This window comes from Lissotriton vulgaris, chromosome 1_1 (assembly GCF_964263255.1).
Source record: "Lissotriton vulgaris chromosome 1_1, aLisVul1.2, whole genome shotgun sequence".
NCBI classification, from domain to species: Eukaryota; Metazoa; Chordata; class Amphibia; order Caudata; family Salamandridae; genus Lissotriton; species Lissotriton vulgaris.
In genome coordinates, this window is record NC_141685.1 from 915,323,883 (window position 1) to 915,347,215 (window position 23,333).

Here is a 23,333-nt window from a genome sequence, read left to right on the forward strand (position 1 = left end):
AAAGACGTGGAACACCCTCTCCATCCACCTACGGCAGACCGAAGACCGCCTAACCTTTAGGAGACTCCTCAAGACCTGGATCTTCGATCAGTAGCAGCTGCCCCCCCCTAGCGCCTTGAGACCCTCACGGGTATGTAGTGCGCTTTACAAATGCTATGATTGATTGACTGATCGGAAATTGATGAATGAACGAATCAGAGAGGTGGCATTATCGACCATGGGATCCAGGAGCAGACGGACCTCAAGTGGCGAATATTCTGGTAATGGGGATTCCTCTTGCAAATAACAGTTAAGTGCATGGCACATCTGTCGATATCGTAGATATTTCCCCCTCCCCATTTGGCACTGCCTCTGCAGTGTGTCAATGTCCAAAATGTTTCTGTTCTTCCAGACATCCCCAAAGTGGTCAATCCCAGTAAGGCTCCATTTCTGAAAGCCCATTAGTCGCGTCAACTCTCCCAGTTGGCCACCCTCCCAGAGTGGAGTTTATGCTGTAACTTTATTTGCCCACCTTGTAATTTTGGTTGCTCTATGACAGATTTCAGTAATCGTTCGGGTATGTACCAGGAGGAGCGAATTACCTCTCCCTTTCCTATATAGTTCGATTAGGTAACTGTTGTTGCTGAAAGCCAAACAGTCTACCTTGTACGCCGGTTCCTCTAATGGGGAAAAGGGCCACCCATTAATGTTGACGAGCTGAGATGCCCAGAAGTGTTTCCTAATGTCAGGAACAGCGAGGTCCCTTTATACACACCTTTCAGGGGTTTCTTCAGTGCAATTCTGGGGTTATGACCTTCTTTTTAATAAAAAAAACAACCATTGGATTCTGTATCTGGAGTAACATTATTATCCTGACTAGCATCTTGAGTATAACGTTTTTCTCTGCTCTGAGGCTCCACCGATGGCTCTTGGAGAGGAGGTTGAGGTGGAAGGTATTTCTCTACAACAGGTCATACTGCTTCATCAATCATGGATTTTAACATGACCGCAACAACATTAGGTTCAGAAGACTTGGAGGATAGCGCTTATGCTTTCGGTGATGCTTATAAGGAGCAGGACGCTGCTCATCTGGGCTGCAATGCTGTTTTTTAGATGTGCACTTGAGACTGACATCATTGCATATATACAAATAAATTAAAGCACTCACCAGAAACTCACCAGCAGAATTTAAAGACAATTCCCATTGCATGTCAATGTGAAGAGGACACAGAAGTGGCGCCATTGTTAGAACCACCCCAGATCAGGCAGTCCAGCACAGCCAGGAAGTTGTGGGTAGCCTTTGCATGGCAAAATGACTTCCTCTCAAAACAAACTTCTATAGAGGAGAGGCATGCATAGCAGCATCCCACGGTAAAAAGTATTGAAAGTGCCACAAGTAAAAGAAAACTCAAACTTACTGGAACTCCCCCTAGAGACAGGAAATAGAACAGGCCTTCCTATTTCTCTTCTGGTATTAATATAGATTGAATGAAGGGAACTGGTTACTCAATTTAAGGATTGTAAATTACTCGAGAGTGGATCTCTCACGAAATCCCTTGAGATTTAAAACTGGTACGATGAAGGGGGACAAAGAGGCAATGTGTGTTTTCTTGCATTTTTTGCTAGGTGAGCCTGCAGTCTATCTTTGTGGCCATTCAGTGGCAGCGTGAGGCTTTTTTAAGTGAAAAAAGGTGTAGGAGAAGCCATTTCTTTGGCCCAGGGCTCACAGGCTAGTGTTCACTTCCAGTAAAGGGGTGTGCTCAAATGTGGTGTTCCCTTAGGTGAAAGGTCTTCCTTTCAAACTTGATAAGTGTAGATTGCCCGTTGAACACCAATTTGAGGTGAATAGTGGGTGTGAATGGGGAGAGCTAGTGGAGGCGTTTTCTGTGACCATCAGACTCCACATCACAGTAACATTGTCCCTTCAGTACAGGCATTATAGTTAAGAAACTAAAGCATCCCTGGAGCTACAGTCCTTGATAAGTTGAAAGCCACTATTTTTACCTTCTTTAAAGCGATTTCAGATTGTGAATTAAATTTAACCTGGCTGTGAAGACCAATCACAAAATCACACTTTCAGAGAATAATTGCCAACTTCTATAAGTTTAACTGGAAAGAGACTACTGAGTGTAATTAGGGGTGACAGGTGCAGTGCTATTTACAACCCACTCTTGACTGACTTGATGTCAATATAACCCAGCGGTATAAACTCAATTTATCTTTCTGACCCTCTTTGTATCCTGAGAGGCTTTAAAGTACGTTTTCTGAAGTGTGGCAACAAAGGCCTAACCTTTCGCCCAGAAGTCTACTTTGATTTCGATGAAACACGCATTGACACATACAAATTTGTGAGGAAACTAAAAATGGTGAAAATTAATGCACAAAAGAAAAACAAAGAGAATATAATGGCACCAAAATCTACCTCGAGTGACAGAATGAGGATCGACCAAATAAGTGATTTAAGAACCATCTTAGAGCTATAAAATGCTAATGATAGCAACATTTGCAACCTATTGGATGCTCAAATACTTTTGGAATGTGATGTAGACACAAATACTCACATAATATAGTGACAGGAAATCTAGCTCATGGATATGCACCATGCTACCTCCTGGGAACAAAATAGACTTATTCCATGAGTTGGTGACAGCAGAATTTGAGAAATTACCCAACTCGAACAAGAAAGGATGAAAATGAAATCCTCTGAAAAGAAGAGAGACAATCTTTAAGATCTCTCTAGGATAATCCATCAATTATAATAAAAACCGGCTAACAAAGGTTGAAATATATTTGTAATGGATAAAATCCAATACATTATGGAGGCAAAATGACAGCTCAATTTTACAAATTGCTACTGGAAACCCACATTCAATCCTGTAATGATGTTCAAGAGCCAGATTGATTAATTACTGAAGAATTGGCATACGCCACTACTGATCAATGAAGATTAATGTAAATATCTCAGGGTGGAATATTCCAGGACACTGACCATCTACTTTCTCCCAAAGATTCGCAAGAGTCAAATCAATCCACCAATAAGACAAATAGCTTTTTCTTGTGACTCTCTATTGGAAAATATTTCACAATACATAGATTACTGTCTTGCATCAATGGTCAAAACATCAGGGACACTGAGGACTTACTAAGGATACCCACAGGAGTAACATGGCAAGAAGAATACTACCTGAGAACTATTGATGTAGTATCTCTCTATACTGCCATCAAACATGAAGTTGGACTTCAAGCATGCGCTTATCTTTACAAAAAATGCAGGGTAGGTGAATTTGAACACTCAAAGAGATGCTCGTTGAGATGATAAAACTATTTTTGGATAATTATGTCTTTCTATTCTATAACTAAGAACATAAACAACAGTGTGGAACTGCAATGGGCGTGTTATTTTCTCCCAGCTGCACCAACTTGACCATGGGTTGGTGGGAGAGAGAATAAGTCTGGAATGAGGGGCAGGAATATTATCTCGAAAAATTGTCTTATAGACCAGATATATCGAATATGTATTCATAATATGGAAAAAAACGCAAGCAGTGATATCGAAAAAAACTTCAAAATCCTTAATAGGAATGATTATGGTCTACAGTTTATCCTTGTAATCAAAAAACAACTAATCAACTTTCTTGACAACACTATTTATACTGAAAAAGAGAAACTGGAGACATCACTGTATAGGAAAGAAACATCTACCAATGCAACCCTGCATGGCTCGAGTTTTCATCCCCAGACTCTATTGAACAGCATCCCAAATGGGGAATTTTTCAGATTAAGAGAAATTGCTTGATACAGGACAACTTTGAAATAACTATATAGAATCATGGCAAAGATTCTGCAAGTGAGGATACCAGCAAAAATAAATCCAAAAAGGATATGAAAGATCAAGATCGGTAAATTGAGTTGACACCCTCATCACTAAAAAAAAAACAGAACGTGAAAGACAATGGAAGCAGACTGATACTATCGTACAGTACAGAAAGTCTACTAATCAAACAAATATTAAAAAAATATTGGAACATCTTTAAGGAAGACGCTTACATAGAGTTTACACTGAAACCAGCTGTTTCTGTCACCTATGCGAGAGCTCCATCACTAAAACACAAATTGATACGAAGCCATTTTGAAAAGAAACCACAACAAACTTGACTAACTAGTTCAATCAATGGCTTCAGAAAGTGCTTGAAATGGAAAGCATGTAAGATAGGCAAAAATAAAAGAGGCATGCTAGATCAGAAATGGAATCAGATAACAATCAATCAAAGAACTAACTGAGAGTGAACACATGTTGTATATATCCATGAATGCAAGTGTGGCTTGAAATATGTCGGCAGCTAGGGTGACCAACCGTCCGTAAATTTCACGGACAGTCCGTAATTTGGACCTCACGTCCGTTGTCCATGAGGAAACCTTTTACGGACGCCTTTTGTCTGTAATTTTGGCCATCACAGGGGAGCAGCACTGCTCCCCTGTGAGAGGCTTCACCTTCCTGATGGGGCACCTCGCGCTCCTCCTTGAGCAAAAGAGCAGCCCCTCCCCGCCCATTGTCATTCTGTATGGGGCTGATGATTGCCACATACAGAATGTCAATAGGGCAGTCTGGGCTGGTAAATCATGTGGCGGCCTCCTCATGCCTCGGTGTACAGCAGGGCGTTCTGTAAAATAAAAGGCAAAACGCTAATGCTGCAACTTTAGCAACGTAAGAAAACAGTTTATTTAAAGAAGCCTGTAAAATAAGTTAAAAAGAACGGATTATCGTTCTTTCACTGTCTCATCATTTTTTAACGGAAGTATTTTCAATATTATATCCAACAAAGCCATGGTTGCTGCTTTTTTTTAATTTTAAGCAACTAACAACCAATGACAAAGCCAATAGTCCTGGTTTTTGTTGGTGTAATGATACTTGCTGTATTATATATCTGGATGCAATGACAGAAACAACATAATACCAGTTGGGCGGAACACTACGCTAGCGCTGATTTTTAGCCTAGGTGTTTTAAATACGCCCTTAATTACATCGAACACCCCCTTTGAAGAGACCCCCCAGTTTTTTTACACCACTTCAAGCCCTAGAAACAACACCATGTCACAGTCACCTCACATCCTGGCACTGTGCATCATGTGTGACTCATGACTTCTACATTTTCAGACTGCCTATGTGCAGAGGCGTAGTGAACTTTCCCCCACCCCACCCCACCCCTTGCTTTAGGAACTACAGCGAGGGTGAAGTTCTTCATGGGCCTCTTCTGTCTGCAACTCTGTAGACAAAGGCTCAGCTCATAATGTGAAAAGGTGGGTGAGTAAATAAATGAAGGAATGTATGAATGGCTGGATGGATGACTGAAAGGATGAATGGATGAATGAAAGGGTGAATGGATAGATAAAAGAAAGGATGGATGATGAGTGGAAGTATGGATGAGAGAAAAGGTAAATAGATGGATGTATGGGTGGAAGGGTAGATGGATAGGTAAAAGGGTGGATGGGTGTATGAAAGGATGGATGGATGAGTGAAAGCTTAGATGATGGGCGAGTGAATGGGTGGATTGATGAGTGAATGGATGGATGGATTGAATTGATAAGTGAAATGGTGAATGTTTGGATGGATGAGTGAAAGGGGTAGATGGACAAAAGGATGAATAGATGAGTGAAGAGGTGAAAGGGTGGATGGATGAGAGAACGGATGGCTGGATGAGTGAAAGGATGGATGAGTAATAGGATCAATGGATGGAATAAATGAATGGATGAGTAGATGGATGGGTGGATGATGGATGGATGGATAAGTGAAAGGGGGATGGAGAGAGAAAGGGAGGATGAATGACTGAAAGGGTGAATGGGTGGAAGGATGAGTGACTGGGTGGATGGATGAGTAAGTGAATTAATGGCTGGATGGGTGGAAGGGTAAATGGCTGGATGGATGAGTGAATAGATGGATGGGTGAAAGAGTGGATGGATGACTGTACGGATGGATGGGGTGAAAGGGTGGATAGATGAATAATGGATGGATGACTGAAAGGGTGGATGGAGGGATGGATGAGTGTAATGATGGATGGAAGGATATATGGTGGATAGGTTTGCAAATGGTTGAATATGTTTGGATATAAATGGGCACATTGATGAAAGGACATAATGAATGGTGAAAGACTGAATAATAGATAAAAGAATGATTACACCTTGTAGCACCCATTATCTTAAGTAGCATTTCCTATATATTGACTTTCACGTTAATGAGTCATTGTCTCTATATAATGTGTGTGATGTAATGCACTCAGACACCCTGCCCTACATAATTGGGATGAGTAACACTATAAGAGAAATTGAATACACATGAGAGACGGTCTAAGTGAAGATGAGGGGCACCATTGAAGGGTGATAGCAAGGTCGGACTGGCCGAACCGGGCATTGGGTGTTTCCTTGGGAGGCTGGAAAGGGGGGAGCGGCTTTGTTACTGGGGGCTGGCACTGCAAATTTCCTTATATATCCAGCAGTTTTCAATTAACAATAAAAGCGGCTTAACTTATATTCAGGTGTGGTTCACCATTGTCTGGTGAATAATGTACCTGCTGGAGCGAGATGCGAATTTTGAATTGACTAAGGCAGCAAGCTGCAGCCATACTGGAAAACCGTGAAGTGCACGATTGTCTCAACCTAATATAAACCTATTTTGACTTGTACTTAGATGGTTGTCTATTTACTTACATATATACCATTGCGCGACCACCTCTGACGTATCTGTAAAACTTACCTTTTGTCCCAAAGTTTTGTCCTGAATTTTGACCTTTTGTCCTGAATTTTTGTCCTGAATTTTGACCCTTTGTCCTGAATGTTTACACTCACCGTCCTGAATTTCCACCTATGCCAGTTGGTCACCCTATCGGCAGCAGCAGGAGGCACAGTGCAGCTGCACTTATGACGAGCTGAGCTCGTCACGGCCTTTGGAACGTTCGCACGCGGGGATAATTTCCCCGCTGTGCCGAACGTTCGAAAATTGGTGTGTCCGTGACGAGCTCAGCTCGTCATGAGGGCAGCTTCGCTGTGCCTCATGACGAGCTGAGCTCGTCACCAGCACAGCGGCGCCGCACGTGGCCCCCCTCCCCCCTGCACAGCGGGGGGAAAACACCCCGCAGCGAAGGGGTTAGGGTTCCGGGGAGTAACTTTCATATGAATTGAGTATTAGGGCACCCAAAAGCACTTACTACCACCAATCTGCCGGGCACAGGACACACACACAATCCTAGAAGAACACCAAGAATATTCAGCCACAACTCATTGAGGGTGAAACACTCCCCTGCTGTAAGGAGAGGGCCCTTCACACTTCTATTTCACAAGTTGAATCAGAGTCTGGTCTGCGATGGAATTATTGGGACTGATTGAAACGTCACCCTAGGCTATTGAAAGTGTAAATATACTACACCATTGGCAAATTGTGAACTTTATAATTGCCAATAACCAGTGCCACAGGAATTAATGATATTCTGTGGCATTTTCCGCATAATTATGGTTAAACCACGTTTGCTACATAATCCCTCATCTACTGCATATTATGTAGACTGTACTGTACCAAAAAATTGCTTTTAGCTCAAAGCAGATCAAAAGTGACTAATGAGGCAGCAACAAGTGTTATCAAGCTATCAAAAACTCTTCGCACTTTTTAAATTGGTGTTAATCTGGAACTAATGAGGTCAAAGCTTTGCCCAGACAGTTTTAACATGTGTACATATGAAAAAAGAATGGATACTTTTTTTTAAATGTGCACATCATGCTGTGTAATTTGCGTTCTGGTGCACATATTTTAGTCAACCCTACTGATTAATCCGGTCCTCCCCTGCCACTTAATTGCAGTGGCCCTGCCAATAACGAAACCTAACACTGCCAATCCTAACTTGGCATAACGTAAGGTAACATAACATAACAGTACCGAGTTGAACTTAGAGTGGAAATGACACTTAGGAACTCGCATATGGACATCTGCCAAGCCGCCTGGCCCTCTGCATGGGAGCTAGCAGTTGTCTCATCAGACTCTAAAACTAACATCAGATTAGAAATGTCAGGCGGGCATTGCAGTCCCCCAGGCCCTAGTATCATGAGAAACTTGACAGATAAAAAGCGACTGCATCTTATTATTTATTGTTGTTTTTCCCAAAAATAATCATAGAGATAAATCCGAGGGAACTTGATAAGAGGCCATACCCACTCAAATATGAAACACGAACGGCTGGCTCTTTCTTTTGTCGCACTCAGCCATTTGCAGGGGAACCCGATCCCTCTGAAGTTACCAATAGATTTGCTGTAAAAACTGACCATTCTATACTAAAAGTGCAGAAGCAATCATGAATTCAGCTCCGATTTATTTAATAAACCCATACGAGAAGGGGCGATGGATCTGCCCAGTATATCAAGTGCACATCCTGTTTTCTGCCCATGCCTTGACCTCCTTTTCGAACCACCAGGCCCTCCTTCGGCGGCGCAGCAAGGGATTCATGAGTCCTAATGCAAGTAGGGAAATTGGGCCCCCATCCTGTGGTCTTGTAGTAAAAAATAACCACTAATTGTGGTGAAGTGGACAGTTTACACCACAGGGCCCCGGTGCCACTGCTCTCTTGCACAATTAACAGCTATGCCTCTTGCCGCTTTATTGTCAGTGAAATACAAGTTATGGTGCCAAGAACCACTGATGAATATGTCCATACCTGCAACTCTTAAGTGAGCACATACATTAATGTAAAGAGTTCTTGTATCTTTTTTCGTCGCTGCTCATCACAGTTCTTACACTGATAACATGGAGGGACAGACACCATTATCTTCATGCAACCAAGCATTCATTCTCACAATCCTTGATAAAGTCAGGGTAAGAGACATGAGTTTTCTGTTCTCTTTTCCACCTTCTGACTGCCCTTTTCCCCTAAGATAGCCATTGAAGTCCTTGCCAGCACCCCTCTTCTCCCAGTGGTACCCACACAATGGATATCACTTTTTCCCTCAGCTTGACAAACTATTGGCTATGAAAAATGTCTTTCAACATTTGCCTCCTCCGTTCAGTGACCCAGGCTGGTCCCTTCCTGTCAGCTGTTAGGCTGACACCATCATGGCCCCTTAATGGTGGGATCGTGCTGCTCTCATACCCCTGTGTCTCCCCACCATCGGCTTGGCTTGAATGCACACAGCCTGTAGGGATTTCAATGTTGTGCCTGATCTTACATGCAACCATTTTCTACTGGGGGGTTGCCATGGCCTGACTGCCTCACCCAACCTCTGCTCTATGCCAAAAAATCGTAGTTTGGCCATGGATACTCCATCTTTCCTGACCCATGTTGGCGGTGGGACAGACAAACACAATGAGCTGAGCTTGCTCCTTAAACCCAACCGTCTCAGAACTGTCATCCATTGTCACAAAAGGCTCCCCCCAATTATGTCTGTACACTCCCTAATTACAATGTTTTGCATCCCTTCCATTACCAAACACATTCTGCAATGAGCAACCTTTCCAATCATCTCCCCAACCCACTGTCCTGTCCAATCTCCGTATATCACCAACCTCTCTGTCCAATCACCTGCCATGCTTCTTTCTTTGTCCATCCCCTTCTCCTACTCCCTCCTCAGTCTTGTCACCCGTACTACCTGCCTCAGAAAGGGATTACTGGCACAATATCTAAAACAACATTATTGTGGTATAGAAATATTGTGTCAAAAATATTGATTGCAAACATATAGGGGCCAATTCCGATTCGGGAAACTAATCCGTATGACGATTCATATTCGTAGCCCTTTCCACACGAATCGTACAAATCCGTCCGAATCGCGTAGTACGATCCGTAGGAAAAAAAATACGTCTGAATCTTTGCTAACCGTATGAAAAGCAAGGGAAAATCCATACGATACGGACCCTCACGATGAACCGTACGAATCCTAAACTTGCTGTACGACCTGACAAGTACGATCTGAACCGGGGAACGAGAACCCGACTCGTACGAAAAACGTTGTATGAGCAATTCGTACGGAGAACCACACAATCACATACGCACCCCTGCAATCATGGAGGTACACACCGTACCCCTAAGCACCGTACCCCTATGCACCGTACCCCTAAGCACCGTACCCCTAAGCACCGTATACCTACACACCGTACACCTATGCACCGTTCCACTAAGCACTGTACCCCTGTGCACCGTACTCCTATGCACCGTACACCTATGCACCATACCCCTAAGCACCGTACCCCTAAGCACCGTACCCCTAAGCACCGTACCACTACGCACAGTACCCGTAAGCACCGTACCCCTAGGCACCGTACCCCTGCAATCATGTGGTGTACTCGGGTACCCGCGGGGTCCGTTTCGTATGCGGTTCGACTCGAAATCTGCTTTTTCGGACGTTTTGGGCTCCCGTATAAAAAGAGTCGTACGGAGTGTTGATGTGACGAATCGTACTTGCTGGGTCGTAAAAAGCTGCTTCAATCCGTATGGACGTTGCGTACTGCGTGTTCCCAATGCGATTTGTACGAATTTTTTAGTCGTATGGTCTTTCGTACGATTCGTACGGAGATCTGCTTTGGGTTCGGATTGTACTTCATCGTACGTACGGGGACTTTTAAGGTGTACGATTCGTACGGGAAATATGCATCGTACGGCTATTCGTAGGGGATTTTTCCGAATCGTAATCGCCTCCATAGTGTCCGTATACTTAAAATGGTAAGTACACAAATATCAGAAATAATATATATCGTTTAACACTAATATTGTTAAAACACATCAAAAATATAATTTTGTAATCATATATTGTTTAAAATAGTAAATGTTATGCATTTTAATATAAAACATTATTGCAATGAAAATTAAATTGATTTAACCCGTTCCGTGCTCGTGGCGGAATCGCTCCGTCACGAGCCTCGGGTGGGCTGTGCTGGTGACGCAGCGGTTCTGTCACGGCCGGCTCGCCGCGCCTGCGCGGGGCTGATTTCGCGCCTGCGCGCCCATTCTATTAAGCGGGCGGGCCATGATGGAACCGCTCCGTCACAAGCACAGCCCACCCGAGGCTCATGACGGAGTGGTTCCGTCACGAGTACGGGAGCACCGCGCGGCCCCCCTAGCGCTGCGGCGGAATAGCCGCCACAGCTAAGGGGTTAAATAATATTTAATACTATATATAAATATATACTTATATAAACACACACATATGAGTGTGTATGTTTTTATATACATATATATACATATGTATATATATATATATATATATCATCAAACAAGTTGCCTCAATGGAAGAGCCACACAGTAAGTATCATACTCCTTTTATTCATGGAGGTAGCAGTCCGATTTGGCAGAGACCTGATCATCTCTCGTTGTTCTGCCAGACGCGTTTCGAGTTTCTAACTCTTAATCATTGGCATCATTCAGAAAACAGAACGGAAGGTGCAGCTTATTAAACACTCCTGGAACCCACCCAGATGGGCGTGGCCACTCGCGCAGCCTTGTGGTTTCCGTAGTTGCACTTAGTGTTCCTCAAGTGAGTCCGTTCAGTGATCCGACTGAAAATTACAGTTCCTTCAAAACCCCCAGTGGGGTGATGTTCAGTCTTGTTGCAAAAAGGCTGCTATCTTACACCTCTCCAAGTTTGGAACTGGCCCACGATCAAGTGGTAGAGCTCTCCCGCGGCTAGGCTAGCCGCTAAAATACCATCAAACAAGTTGCCTCAACTCCACGCCAGTCTGTGCAACAGTGGGAAAAGCGTTGGCCTTTGGAGGAGTTACATTTACTTGTCCCTCTCCAGTCAGTAGGTAAAGAAATGCACTTCAAACATGTTACTTATTTGAATACCCCTATTTATTTAGAACAAATATCATACTGCAATTAAGAAAGGCAGTTACTAAATAATTTACCAACGAACAGCACTCAGATAAAATGGATGAGTCCAAACCCTTCTCTGTTATTCCCCAGATCGGTTGAGGTGAACATTTTGCGTAATTAATATAATCTATACTTTGTTTAATGTTATCCAGAAATGTTTTGTTCAATTACAAGAAACAGAGGCGCATTGTAAGATTAATTTGAAGCGTATTCAACACATCCCCATGCAGGACCCTAAATAGGTTTAAAATAAAACTCCTGGCAGTACATACCTAAAAACCTTTAAAACAGTGGGAATATCCCTTTAAAAACGTTTCTCAGGAAGTAAATAATGACGGTATATGACATCTATAGGATTCAGCTTGGTTACTTCCTAATCATCTTACAAAAGACTGGGGTCCCAGGAGCTTTCGTGTCCTTACACAAGCCCATAAGAATGTGGCTGTCGAAAAACATATGAAGGGGTCAAAGATTCTTTAAAAAATATATTGCTGTTCGGCATTGTCTAAAATTATGACGAAAAAATGATCTCGTTCTTCATTTGTAAAGCCCACAAAACAGGATTATCTGTAGGTCAGACTGCTGTGATCTATTGTCCCATGGGCACGGTGTCAGTTCGGAGTGCCGAAACATTCCTGCAGGAAAACCCAGCATCAGGAGGATTAGGTTCAGTGGGAACCTCAGCAAAATATATCTATGCTGTAATATTCCGATACTCTCTAGATAAGAGTACCCCCTTCTACAATGGGCAGTGTCAACTGATATAAAAGGACTGTATGTTTTACATGGTTACCTTCCTGTCAGTCATAGGCACCTTAGATAAGAAGGTAGATTTTACCTTCTGCTTCAGGATTTTCATGCACGCGATTGGGTGGTTATTTAATTCCACTAACCAAAGTGCCATTAGGGTTGACCTTACATGCTGCAACCACGTGATTTTGTGTACAGCATTCAGTTTTAAGCACTTTTTTATGATGGTTTGTGTTATATTTACTGGGTCCCTTTGCCAAATTGAGTGCCATAATATAATCTGTGCTAACCTAATGCTGTCTGACACATAGGGTAATCCCAGTTCTTTCTGTGTGGGCAAGATAGTTCGAGCAGGAACTGGGAAGGGGAACTAATCTCTTAAAAAATCTATCTTTAGGAAATAGAAGGGAAGCTATAGGAACCATACCCCATACTCCTGCCCTATAAGTTACAGCCGAGAGCGTCTTTGCCTGGTATATCTTTTTTATTGGCTCTAAAGGTCTTGTGCCCAACTTCTTTGCAAATGACGTGATAGGTGCCATACTCCTCTCCACCACTCTAGGGTCCTTTTTGTCACCATGCTTGACCAGGTTTGGTGTATGTCGAACAGGACCCCTAGGTATGGAAAGGTGTCTATTACCATCTCTAGTTTGCGTGATCTTATGTGGAAGTGTGGTACTCTTTTATGGGTGCCAGCTCCTCCTATAAGGACAAAGGATTTTGATTAATTAACCCTCAAGTCCAGTGACCAAATAAATGCCACATATGCCGTTATAAAGCATTGTAGAACCACCCCTGTTCTGGCAATTAATACCCCGTCAACGGCGTAGGCCAATATCGGGACAGAAATTGTGTCAACAATAGGGACTTATGGTGTTTAGCCTTATGGTGTTTAGCCCTGAAGGGCTACCTTGACTCCCATATTGATCTTAAAAGTATGAGTATACTCCCCATGTTTGCCATAATGAACACAAGCGGTTGAATGGGAATACAGTTGGCGAATTAAGCTAATTATAGTTGACTCAATCCCCATCAACTCCATTATATTCCATAATTTGTGATGGCTCACGCAGTCAAATGCTGCTGATAAGTCCATGAAAGCCATGAAGATCTTACTGCCCTTAGCTCTACTATATTTATCTATGATCAAGGTTAAATGGTCTTATGTAGCCCTGCCTCTTTGGAAGATATACTGTGCCTGGATCGAAATATTCTTCTCATTTGATCATTCTTCCATCTTGTGTAACAACAGACGGCCCCTGAGCTTTGCAGCAGTATCCAGCAGGGAGATAGACTATAATTCTGAGAGTTCTCTTACTCGTCTTTTTTGTGTATAGGTGCAATTACACCAGCCTTCCACAAAGCTAGGGGGCCAGCCTCAGCCATCTCATTGAATACATTTGTTTGTAAAGGAGCCCACAGGTCTTGATGTTCCAAAAAGAAGTCAATAGGGACCTCATCAGGACCCGGAGCCTTCCCTGGACTACAAGTGCCCAGCCCAGTTCATACATCTGCTAGGGAGACTATTAGCTGTTCATTCAGGACTATATCTAAGCTAAGGAGGTCATTCAGAATGATATCATTTAAACCAAAAATATGCTCAAAGTGGGCACTCTTCTTTGCCAACATGAACATCTAGCGTGGGGTCCTTAGAAGGAATGTGGCATTGATAACCTGAAACGAATCTCTAGTATTTTTAGCGCTAGCTGCTTGTTTGAGGTTTTCCCAGGCCTCCTCCTTCAGCCACCATTCTCTTGCCTTCCTAGCTGGTATATAGTCCTTTCGTAAGGTCTTTATCAGGACAATATCTCTGGGCTGAGTTTTCAAAGCTTTATGGAGAGCATTTAAAGATTGTGTACATGCATGGTCAAACCAGCGACTCACTGGAGCTTCATCCACCTATTTTCATCGGGTAAGAGCCAATTCCACCCTTTCAAGCAAGTACACAAACTGTAGTAGGAGTGAGACTAAGGAGTTCTCAGACCCTAGGCAATTTAAGACATTCCCCCTAATATTAAATAAAATTAGCGGGATCATTTTCTTCTGATCAATTTGACTCCACTTTAGTTGATAGCCATTCTTCCTAGCCAAGGTTGGCCTCTGTATTTTTTGTGTTGACGTCGTTTTCCTAGTCTCCACTGTCAACCGGGTAGAAAGAATTGCATGATCGCTAAAACTTGAGAATAGGTTGTCCACCTATCGCGAAGGGAATTGTTGGACACTAATATAAAATCGGTTGTGACTTCATATTCATTACATCTAAAAGTGTTTTCAATGTTTCCTGTTAATACGTCTGCCCTATTGGCTATTCCCAAATTTCTGGCATAAAACATCTTGTTTAAGGTGTTTCTATATTCATGGTGGGAAAAGTGATAAATTGGGTCGCCTGTGGTGTATTCTAAGCCACAAACCTTATTCTGCATGTGTTTACATGGCTGGGCATTGAAATCTCCTACCCCAATGATATTACGGCTTTTTTTTTTACCAGAGGGTCTACTAATTTTGGCTATCTCTTTGTCCAATAAATCCACTACAGGCAGCATATTCCCCCAAAATTGTATAGTAATTTATTAGGAGCCAGACCTGGTCACTATCACCCTCAGCCAGAAGAAGATGGAATTGGGGTCTCAGGTTTCTTAAATTTCTTTATTTTTATTGACAGAGTGTTTGAGATTAAAGTTAGTAAACCCCCTCTGGCTCTACCTGAGGGTGATGTTGCTGCTTCTGTTTGGAACAAGGGGTACGCATCTATAAATACATGGTCAGTGGTCCATGTCGCCTCTAGGCATATAATCTCTTGATTTTGCCAGTGGGCTAGCAAGTGTGGGTTGCCCAACTTTTCAGGAGGCTAACTTTATTTTATTTTCTCCCTTATTTGCAGATCTGGGGATATTCAGCCCCCTTGGACGGTAACAGGGGATTGTGCCACCCCCCCCCCCCCCTTGTGGTTTTGGATAGCCAAAAGTATGTAATCACAGGATTCTAGGTCTATCAGGGGTCACATCTATTTTACCGTCTTAACTCTCAGCCAACATGCTTCCAGACATTCCATTTCCCGCCTTACCTATGATCAAAACTCTCCTGGGCACATTCTTAGAAAGTAAAGATTGGCTATAAAAATACTCCAAAGGTAGGGCAGAAATCTGAGTCCCCAGTAAAAACCTCTTCTTGAAGCTGACCTAAGATGAACCTGACTACATATTTGTCAGTAAAATCTACCCCTCACACAGACCCCCGGCAACATTTTCCCAGAGGTTGCTGTGGTTTGACAAGTTCCAACCCCTTCCTTCAAAGTTACTGATGTGAGTGGATAACCAGTGTGAACTTTTAGCCATAATTTGAGGCGTTTATTCCCCTTGCCCCTTAAAACTGGTACTTTTGCCAGACCAGAATGAGGGATGAGGCTACTGAGGGAAGGTCAAGTGTAAGGTGCTACTGAGTTTTTGACCCCGCCTATCTTTGTCTGGCCTCCAAACCTCACCGCTCATCAATTCTCCCTAGGATCATGTAGTCTCTGCAAAATAATAGTTCTTGTTTGAACGATCTTTAGGCCTTCCGTTGGCTTCTCTGGCTGTATAGGTGGGTGAGGGGCCATCTGGACTGCCGAGGACAGCGCGTACAGGGCAGCATCCATATTAAGGGCCACAAGATTTGCGGTATGTGGCAAATTAGGGACAGCTTCCCCTACTGGAGGCCTCCCTTGCACTTGCTGGTCACGCCCTGGGCAGATATCTGTCAAAATGTCCAAACTACTTGCTCCTCTTTTGTCAAGGAGAGCTAATCTTTCCTCTATCTTCTATCTTGTGGTGGAGTGGCTCAAGTGGGAGGGTAACCATATTTTCTAGCTTTTCCACATGTCATTGTCTTCCGTCAGGTGTGAAGGATTAATGGGGGGAAGCTGACGCATACCGTTTTCCAAATCTATGGGTGCTACCACTTTCGTCACTCTGGTGGTTCGAGTAGGCTTTTTTTTTTTACTCTTGCCACCCTTTTTCCTCTTAGCCCATGTTTGAATTATCGTTTTGGGCAAAAGAGGGAACTCAACTTGACTTAAAGTCATTACGGGGCTATTCAATGGAGCAGAAGGGAGTTCAGATCTGGTGCTTACCAGCGCTTCAAGTGGTGCATCAAGTGTAGATTGTGTTAAATCAGGGTTCTGCCTACCCTCCTCAAGGGAGTGTCGACACAAGGAGAGAGAGGGAGAGCTGGTGCTCTGTGAGCTCTATCTTTTGGGAGAGAACATTAGCAGCGGTCGCTAGAAATGCATCTAGTGTGTTCACTATAGACCCTGCATGTTCAGTTGGGCCTTTCCGCTTACCAATTTCCAAGTCCTGCAGCTTTTTCCGTGGTCAAGAGCAATGGATCCTTTGGATCCTTGAACAATTCCACTTGTCAGAGAGGGACCCTGCTTCCTCCAGGCTATGAAAGGCCTGTCTGGGCCCGCCCTTGGCCCGGGCTTTGCCCAGGCGTCATCCGCACACATTTCTCATGCAGCCGCGGCCCGTGGAGGGAGTTACGGTGGAGCAGAAAGGTGGGGCGGGGGAGGGGCAGCGAGGGGGGTGCTAAAAAACGGAATATGGATAATTGGAGGTAAGTAAACAATTTAATAAATAAAATGAATTTCGTAGCACGCCCTTCATCGCAAAATGTGATGCAGTGCGTGCTGCGAATTTTTTTTTAATAATTATTCCGGGTTTTAGCACCCCCCACCCTGCCCCTACCCCGCCCGCCTTCCTGCCCCACCGTAACTCCCTCCATGGGCCGTGGCTGCTCTCATGACCACGGTTGGAATTTGAGCACCTCTGGGGCGACCATGATGGAGAGAATGCATCCTACAGGGAGAGTCTGAGGAGTGAAGTCCTCCTCCCCTAAGCAGCAGCTGGCAGGTGCGGGCTTCCGGCGCTGCTCGACCTGCTTTGGAATTTGAGTGCCTTTGCGTGACCCTGATGCAGAGAAGGTGTCCTGGCCCGAGTGAGTCTGGGGAGTGAAGTCTTACTCCTCTTAGCAGCAGCTGGCAGATGCCTTATTGATAATTTGGTCTTTGAAGTATGTTTTATACTATTACAAAATGCAATTCACAAACTACATGAAGAGTTTTACGAATCTACACTTCCTATACTTATGTGAGCGGACTTCTCCAACCCGACCAGGGGGACAGCGCATTCCTGTCCTTTTCCCCTGCGCTGGCACATAATGGGCTGTCGTGTGCCAAAGCGGCACCTTTGCACTGGTGCAAGGGTGTCTGCATGAGGGGATGATTTTTTATGCAGGAAGGGAAATATTCCTGCGCAAAAACAATCACAAGAGGCTTTTTCCTTTTTCTATTTGTGCTGCATAAGGTCTCCAGAAAACTGTGTTCAAATGGACAATATTTATGAGGCAGAATTAAGCCAAAAAAAGGGGCTTAGTGCTGCTGATGGAGCTGGGATTCGCGTGCAAGCGCCCTGCTCTCATACAAAACCCTTGCCTAAATCGTATAATCATATTAACACTATTGTTCGTCATTTATTAAGTGTTTCCCAAACACGCGGGTGTCCCCAGGATGCTTGCTTGTATGTCTTTTCTCATACTAACGAAGCTTGCACTAGAAACGGCTGCTTCGCTGAAGATTCAGTCTGCGCATGCGTCGGTCATACCCATGTGATGTGACGCACTCGCATTCTGGAGGGAAGTTGTGCTCATGCGCACTGTTGCAAACATGGCCGCTTGTCTCTCACCACGCTCTCCGCTTGCTACCGCTGCTTCAGCCTATCTGTCTTTTCGCACTAAACCAATAATGCTATAGTCATTATAAAGTAAGGGTTGGTTAGTATTTTATCATGGTATACAGTGTAATCATTTTATATGTGATTTTAATTCGTTCTCGCTTACTTTTCATGTACCACGTCTCTGGGGCTGGGAAATCGGGAGCGGAGCCATACTTGAGGCTCTGCTGGGCACCGTCACATGACCGGAGAAAAACTCCATTGCGCAGAAGCTGAAACAAGCCAGCTGGCTCCTGAAGCACAATGCGCCTGGGAACATCTCTGGGAAGACGAGATCTTACCTTGGAAGAAGCAATACTGTTGCTACCTATTGTGAACTTTTTCTATACTGCTGTATTCTATGCATGGGAACGTGAACCCAAGGGGCGGGTAGGAAAATTTTAATATTTGGGATGAGAAAGTTGAATTCTAGGAGGTGGTAATGACCGCACCACCTCTCCTGACCAATCATAATGTGGGAAACTGTCACTTGCAACATTAGTGGGTGGTCTAAGGGCCCCCAAAACAGTATAATTGCCCTAGTTTAGCTTAGGAAAATTGTCCGACTTGTCCGAGTAGCAGACCTGTCACTGACCCTACGAACTCTATAGGTGCTCAATCTGAAGTGCTGCGGAGCACTCTGTCCATACTTTCCACAAACTCCTAAAGGGGTGGAAATAATCCTAAGTGCTGGCGAAGCACTTTGCTGGGGAATTCGAAAAACCCAATCGGGGTTACTGGCGGATTACTTGCAGAGAGGGGAAACGCTGGCGTTGCTTCTGAAGCTGTGGGTGTTGGTCGTACCTTGGTGAGCCCAGTCCTGATCCCAAATCCTGAGGGGTATCCTGTCCTTACTGTCCATGAGCTGTACCTGCTCGCATTCTGGCATTCCTTCCTGAGGGTCCTTGTCCCCGTCCTTCCAAACTGACCCGTGGCCAGGGTTAGTCTTCTCTCAGACCTAGGTAAATATTAACCTGTGGGTTTGCGTCTCTCTCTCCCTCTCTCGTCTTCTCTCTCTATTTTCTAATAAAGCACTCTTGCCTGTGATATTGCTCTATCACCTTGAGAACAAGTTATATGCAATTGTTTTTAGAATTGTTCCACTTCTCTCCCCTCCCTTATAAAATTACCAACTGTTATATTGTATTAGTATGTTCCAATTTTTCCCTTTCCTTTAGCATGATTGCGGTGAACTTAGTAAGAATAGTTTAAACACTTAGGTTAAGTACATGTTCTAGGTCCCATCCACATCCTATGTTCTAGTATAAAGTTGCAGTGACTAGTTTGTTCTAAAACTTCTACCTTTTAGTCTTCCCATATACCCAAATGGTCTTAGCATTAATCTATAGCTATTTTATGGTGTTGATTTTGATGTTAGACGCATTATTCTGCCTATCACTTATTACCTTGTCATATTCTCTCTGAACTTTACATAAAGTTTTAAACATCCTCAGGTGTCTGTGGTCATTTTACAGAAAGTGTGGATAAGTATGGTACTGATTATAAAGAGTATCTGATTTTAGGCCTGTCTACTATTTCCCTTATAGCTCCAGATCCGTCATAAGAATTGTGCCTGTGGTAAGTCGGGTACATGGTATGCAGAGGTGAAACCAAACCTTAATTACTCATAGCAGCGTGCAGGAGGAGAAATCAAGTAGTCCTCTCCCGGCTCACCCAAATTATTAGTGTGGTATTTGGAAAATTCGCACGCCAGGGCCCAGTGCGTGTAAAGAATTGGTAACGCAGGTGGCCCGGGAGAATTGCGCGCTCTATCAGTAATTTTCTGGTAACCAGAGGATGGTTTGGACTAGTTAGATTAGGTAGACAGGATAGGTCATAAACAAACCGTGAAAATAAAAAGTGCTGCTGATTTTTTTTTTGTGTATTTGTTCAAATATTTTGAAATGTTTTAAGGATTTATATATATAAATGTATATGATTTTTGCATTGCTGCTATAAATGTTATATTAACCATTGTTTGTGAATGTTCAGTGTAGTCCGAATCCCCGGGGAAGTATTTAGCTAACGGTGAGCAGAATCCGGTTAGCTGTTGAAGTCACTAGGTTTGAGGTATTAGTGCAGGGTTAAGGATAACTGGAAGCACTAATTAGGACCTTTGTTTTCTGGAGTGAATGATAGCTACGAGTCCTTTATAAAACTTTCATTGCGATATCACCTAGTAAGGGTCGCATACGGAAGGAGTAGTAGGGTCTCTGAGGCTTGTCTGGTAAGTAAGATAGTTCGCTGGTGAAATCCTGGCTCAGTACATATCCCCGACTAAGGTGGATGAGGCAGAAGAATAACGGGTTCTATGTTACTAGTGTGAAGGGACAGGCAAAGAAGTCTATCCAGAGTGAATGAAAAGTAGACAGAAGTGGTTTACTTGTAGTGAAAGAAAAGTCTTTTCTCTCTTTAGAACACTCAGACATAGTGGCAGACGTTGTGTGTTGTTGACTAAAACGTGCACTTGCACTTTAGAGAGAGTAAAAAGTTTCCGTTACCTTGTGAAGGAGGGAGTCAGTCGGAGAGCTGCTCTGACGTCACTCCGTGCCGCGCTGGTATTGGTCAAGACAGCGGGTGTGTAGTGGAGCTGAATTTGTAAAGGAGGGGTGAGTGCCGAAGCGTGAGACCCTGTCTTGCGAAAAGACCGCGCACCCATTGGTTAAGGGTGTTTGTGTTCCCTGATCTGATTGGGTAGTGCGAAAAATAAGTCGCGCTAGCATTGGAAGCACAAAGGTAAACAAAATTAATCAAGCCGAGTTAGAAGCGAGTCTGGAGAGTTGCATGTGGTATCCAGATTTCATACCAAATCCCAAGTATCTAGGATTTCATAAGGATCAGCTTATACGAGGTAGACCGCACATGATGTATGGAGTAAAGAGGAAACTGTCCTTCTCTGATAAAATAAAGAATTTTTTCAAAACGGACAAGCCCATTAGAACGAGGGAAGGCGTGCTCATTCCCCCGCCAAATACCCCTGCCTCCTTCATGCTGTTTGACAAAGGGTACCACACTTGTGTCTGGTTAGAAAATTGGGCAAAGTATACTGTAGATGACGGAGTCCTAGCATTTCCTGTTGAAGGCACATTTAATGGTCGGATTCTGTTTAACCTAAGGACCCGCATGAATGAATTACACCCTAGACCTAGGTTGACACAGTACGAAGCCCTGGAGGAATGGGAGATTGAGGCTGCAGAGCGAGATAAACCCCGGATGGATAAGGGAGTGAGCAAATGGTATCCGAGGGTTCAAGCGCAGACCAAAGAGCAGAAAATGAAACAGTGGAGGCAATCTATGTTGACTGAAGGATTATTTCCTATGATGGGGGTATTGGAAGAGAGAAAAGGAAAATGTAAAGAAAAGACCCATCACTTAATGCCCGTAGGGGACTCAGAGGATGAGCACCTGGAAGATTTGTTAATGAAAAATCCACCTCCCTATGTTGCAGAGTCAGAGCCTGTGCATTCTCCAAATCCCTTTGCAAAATATCCCCGATGTGGGAGGGATAGTGATACAGATGGAACAGGTACAGACAGTAAAGCCAGTGAGGGGGATGGGTTTTGCAGACCTAGATCCACGGTTCCCAATTATCAGCCGTTTGGAGAAGGTCCACCCCGATTGGTCACTCCAACTGCCCCAAGTATTTATCCTCCCTTGGTACCTCAGGTATTGCATGACAATTCTGCAGAAAAGGTGTTGCGAGAAAAAGAGAAAGAAGCCCTGGCTAGACAGCGAGAGGATTTAGTTCGAACCATTGCCCAGATACATCCCCATCCTGATTCTCTGACTATTCCAGTAACTATTGGTCCAGCTATTCCACTGTATAGAAACGACCTGGCTAGTCCCCATCCTCCTGTTATCACCCCAATATTGCCTACTCCTAGCGTCCCGTCCCCGAGGAAGGAAGTATTCATAGATGAGGATCAGGAAAGTGAGTGTGAATCCGTGGTTCTGATGGACTTGCCCATAAGAGAGCCTAGAACTAGTACATCGGGGGCAAGAAGCCAGACAAGACCAAAGGAGGTGTTGATTGAGGGTGCATCTGGGGTTAGGAGTGCCACCGTAGTTTCCCCAGAAGAATTGGACAGATGGACGAAGGAGCTAGAAAAGGAGACCACTCCCCAACCTAAAGCATTAGAAATATATAAATTAAGGATAGAAATAGAAGAAATGATGGCAGGGAATGTAGGAGTAGAGCGCCTAAGCTCGTACAGTGAAGAAGAGTTACTGTTTATCAGCAAAAACCTTACCCGGAGTGCTAGGTTGCTTCATGAAAGGATAATGGATACAGCCACAGAAATGGGAATTGATGTTAGTCGCTCCAAAATTCTTCAGAAACCCTACAGAGTAGATTTTTCAGATAAGGATTTAGAAAGCCTGAATGTGATGGGAAAACAGATCCAGATAAAGGAATTGTTGAAGCTCTTGCAGAAATGGGGCGAGGTGGGAAAATGGAGAACCCGGTGGGCAAAGAAAAAGGAAGACAGCAGGGCTAAGTCTCAGGCGTCAGAATTCGTGTTAAAAGAAGTGACACCAACTGAAAAATTGTGCCCTATGAGAGAGGTCCCGGGAGGAAAATATGTCCATGTCCCTTGGTCCAGACAGGATATTGTGTCATTTACAAATGACTTCCCGAAATTACGTGAGAAGCCAGTTGACTGGTACAGGCAGGTAGAACGCTTCATAAAAGTTCAGAAATGCCTCTTGAAAGACCTGGATGGGTTTTTCGACATTGTGGTCCCTGTAGATTTGTGGACCGACTGTAAAATTGAAATTGATTGGCCCAGTGAGGAATTCCCCAGAGATGAGAAAACAGGAGCTCCCGCACCTGAAGTAATGAGGAAGTATGAGCAAGTCATACAATACCTCAAGAAAAAGGTGCCAGCAAAGGAGACGGATTGGACCCGAATAGATAGAACCACCCAAGAACGTGATGAAACTGTGCATTCATTTTATGAAAGGTTACTGCAGGTATTCAAAACTTACAGTGGTATCGATAATGTAGACATGAAAGACA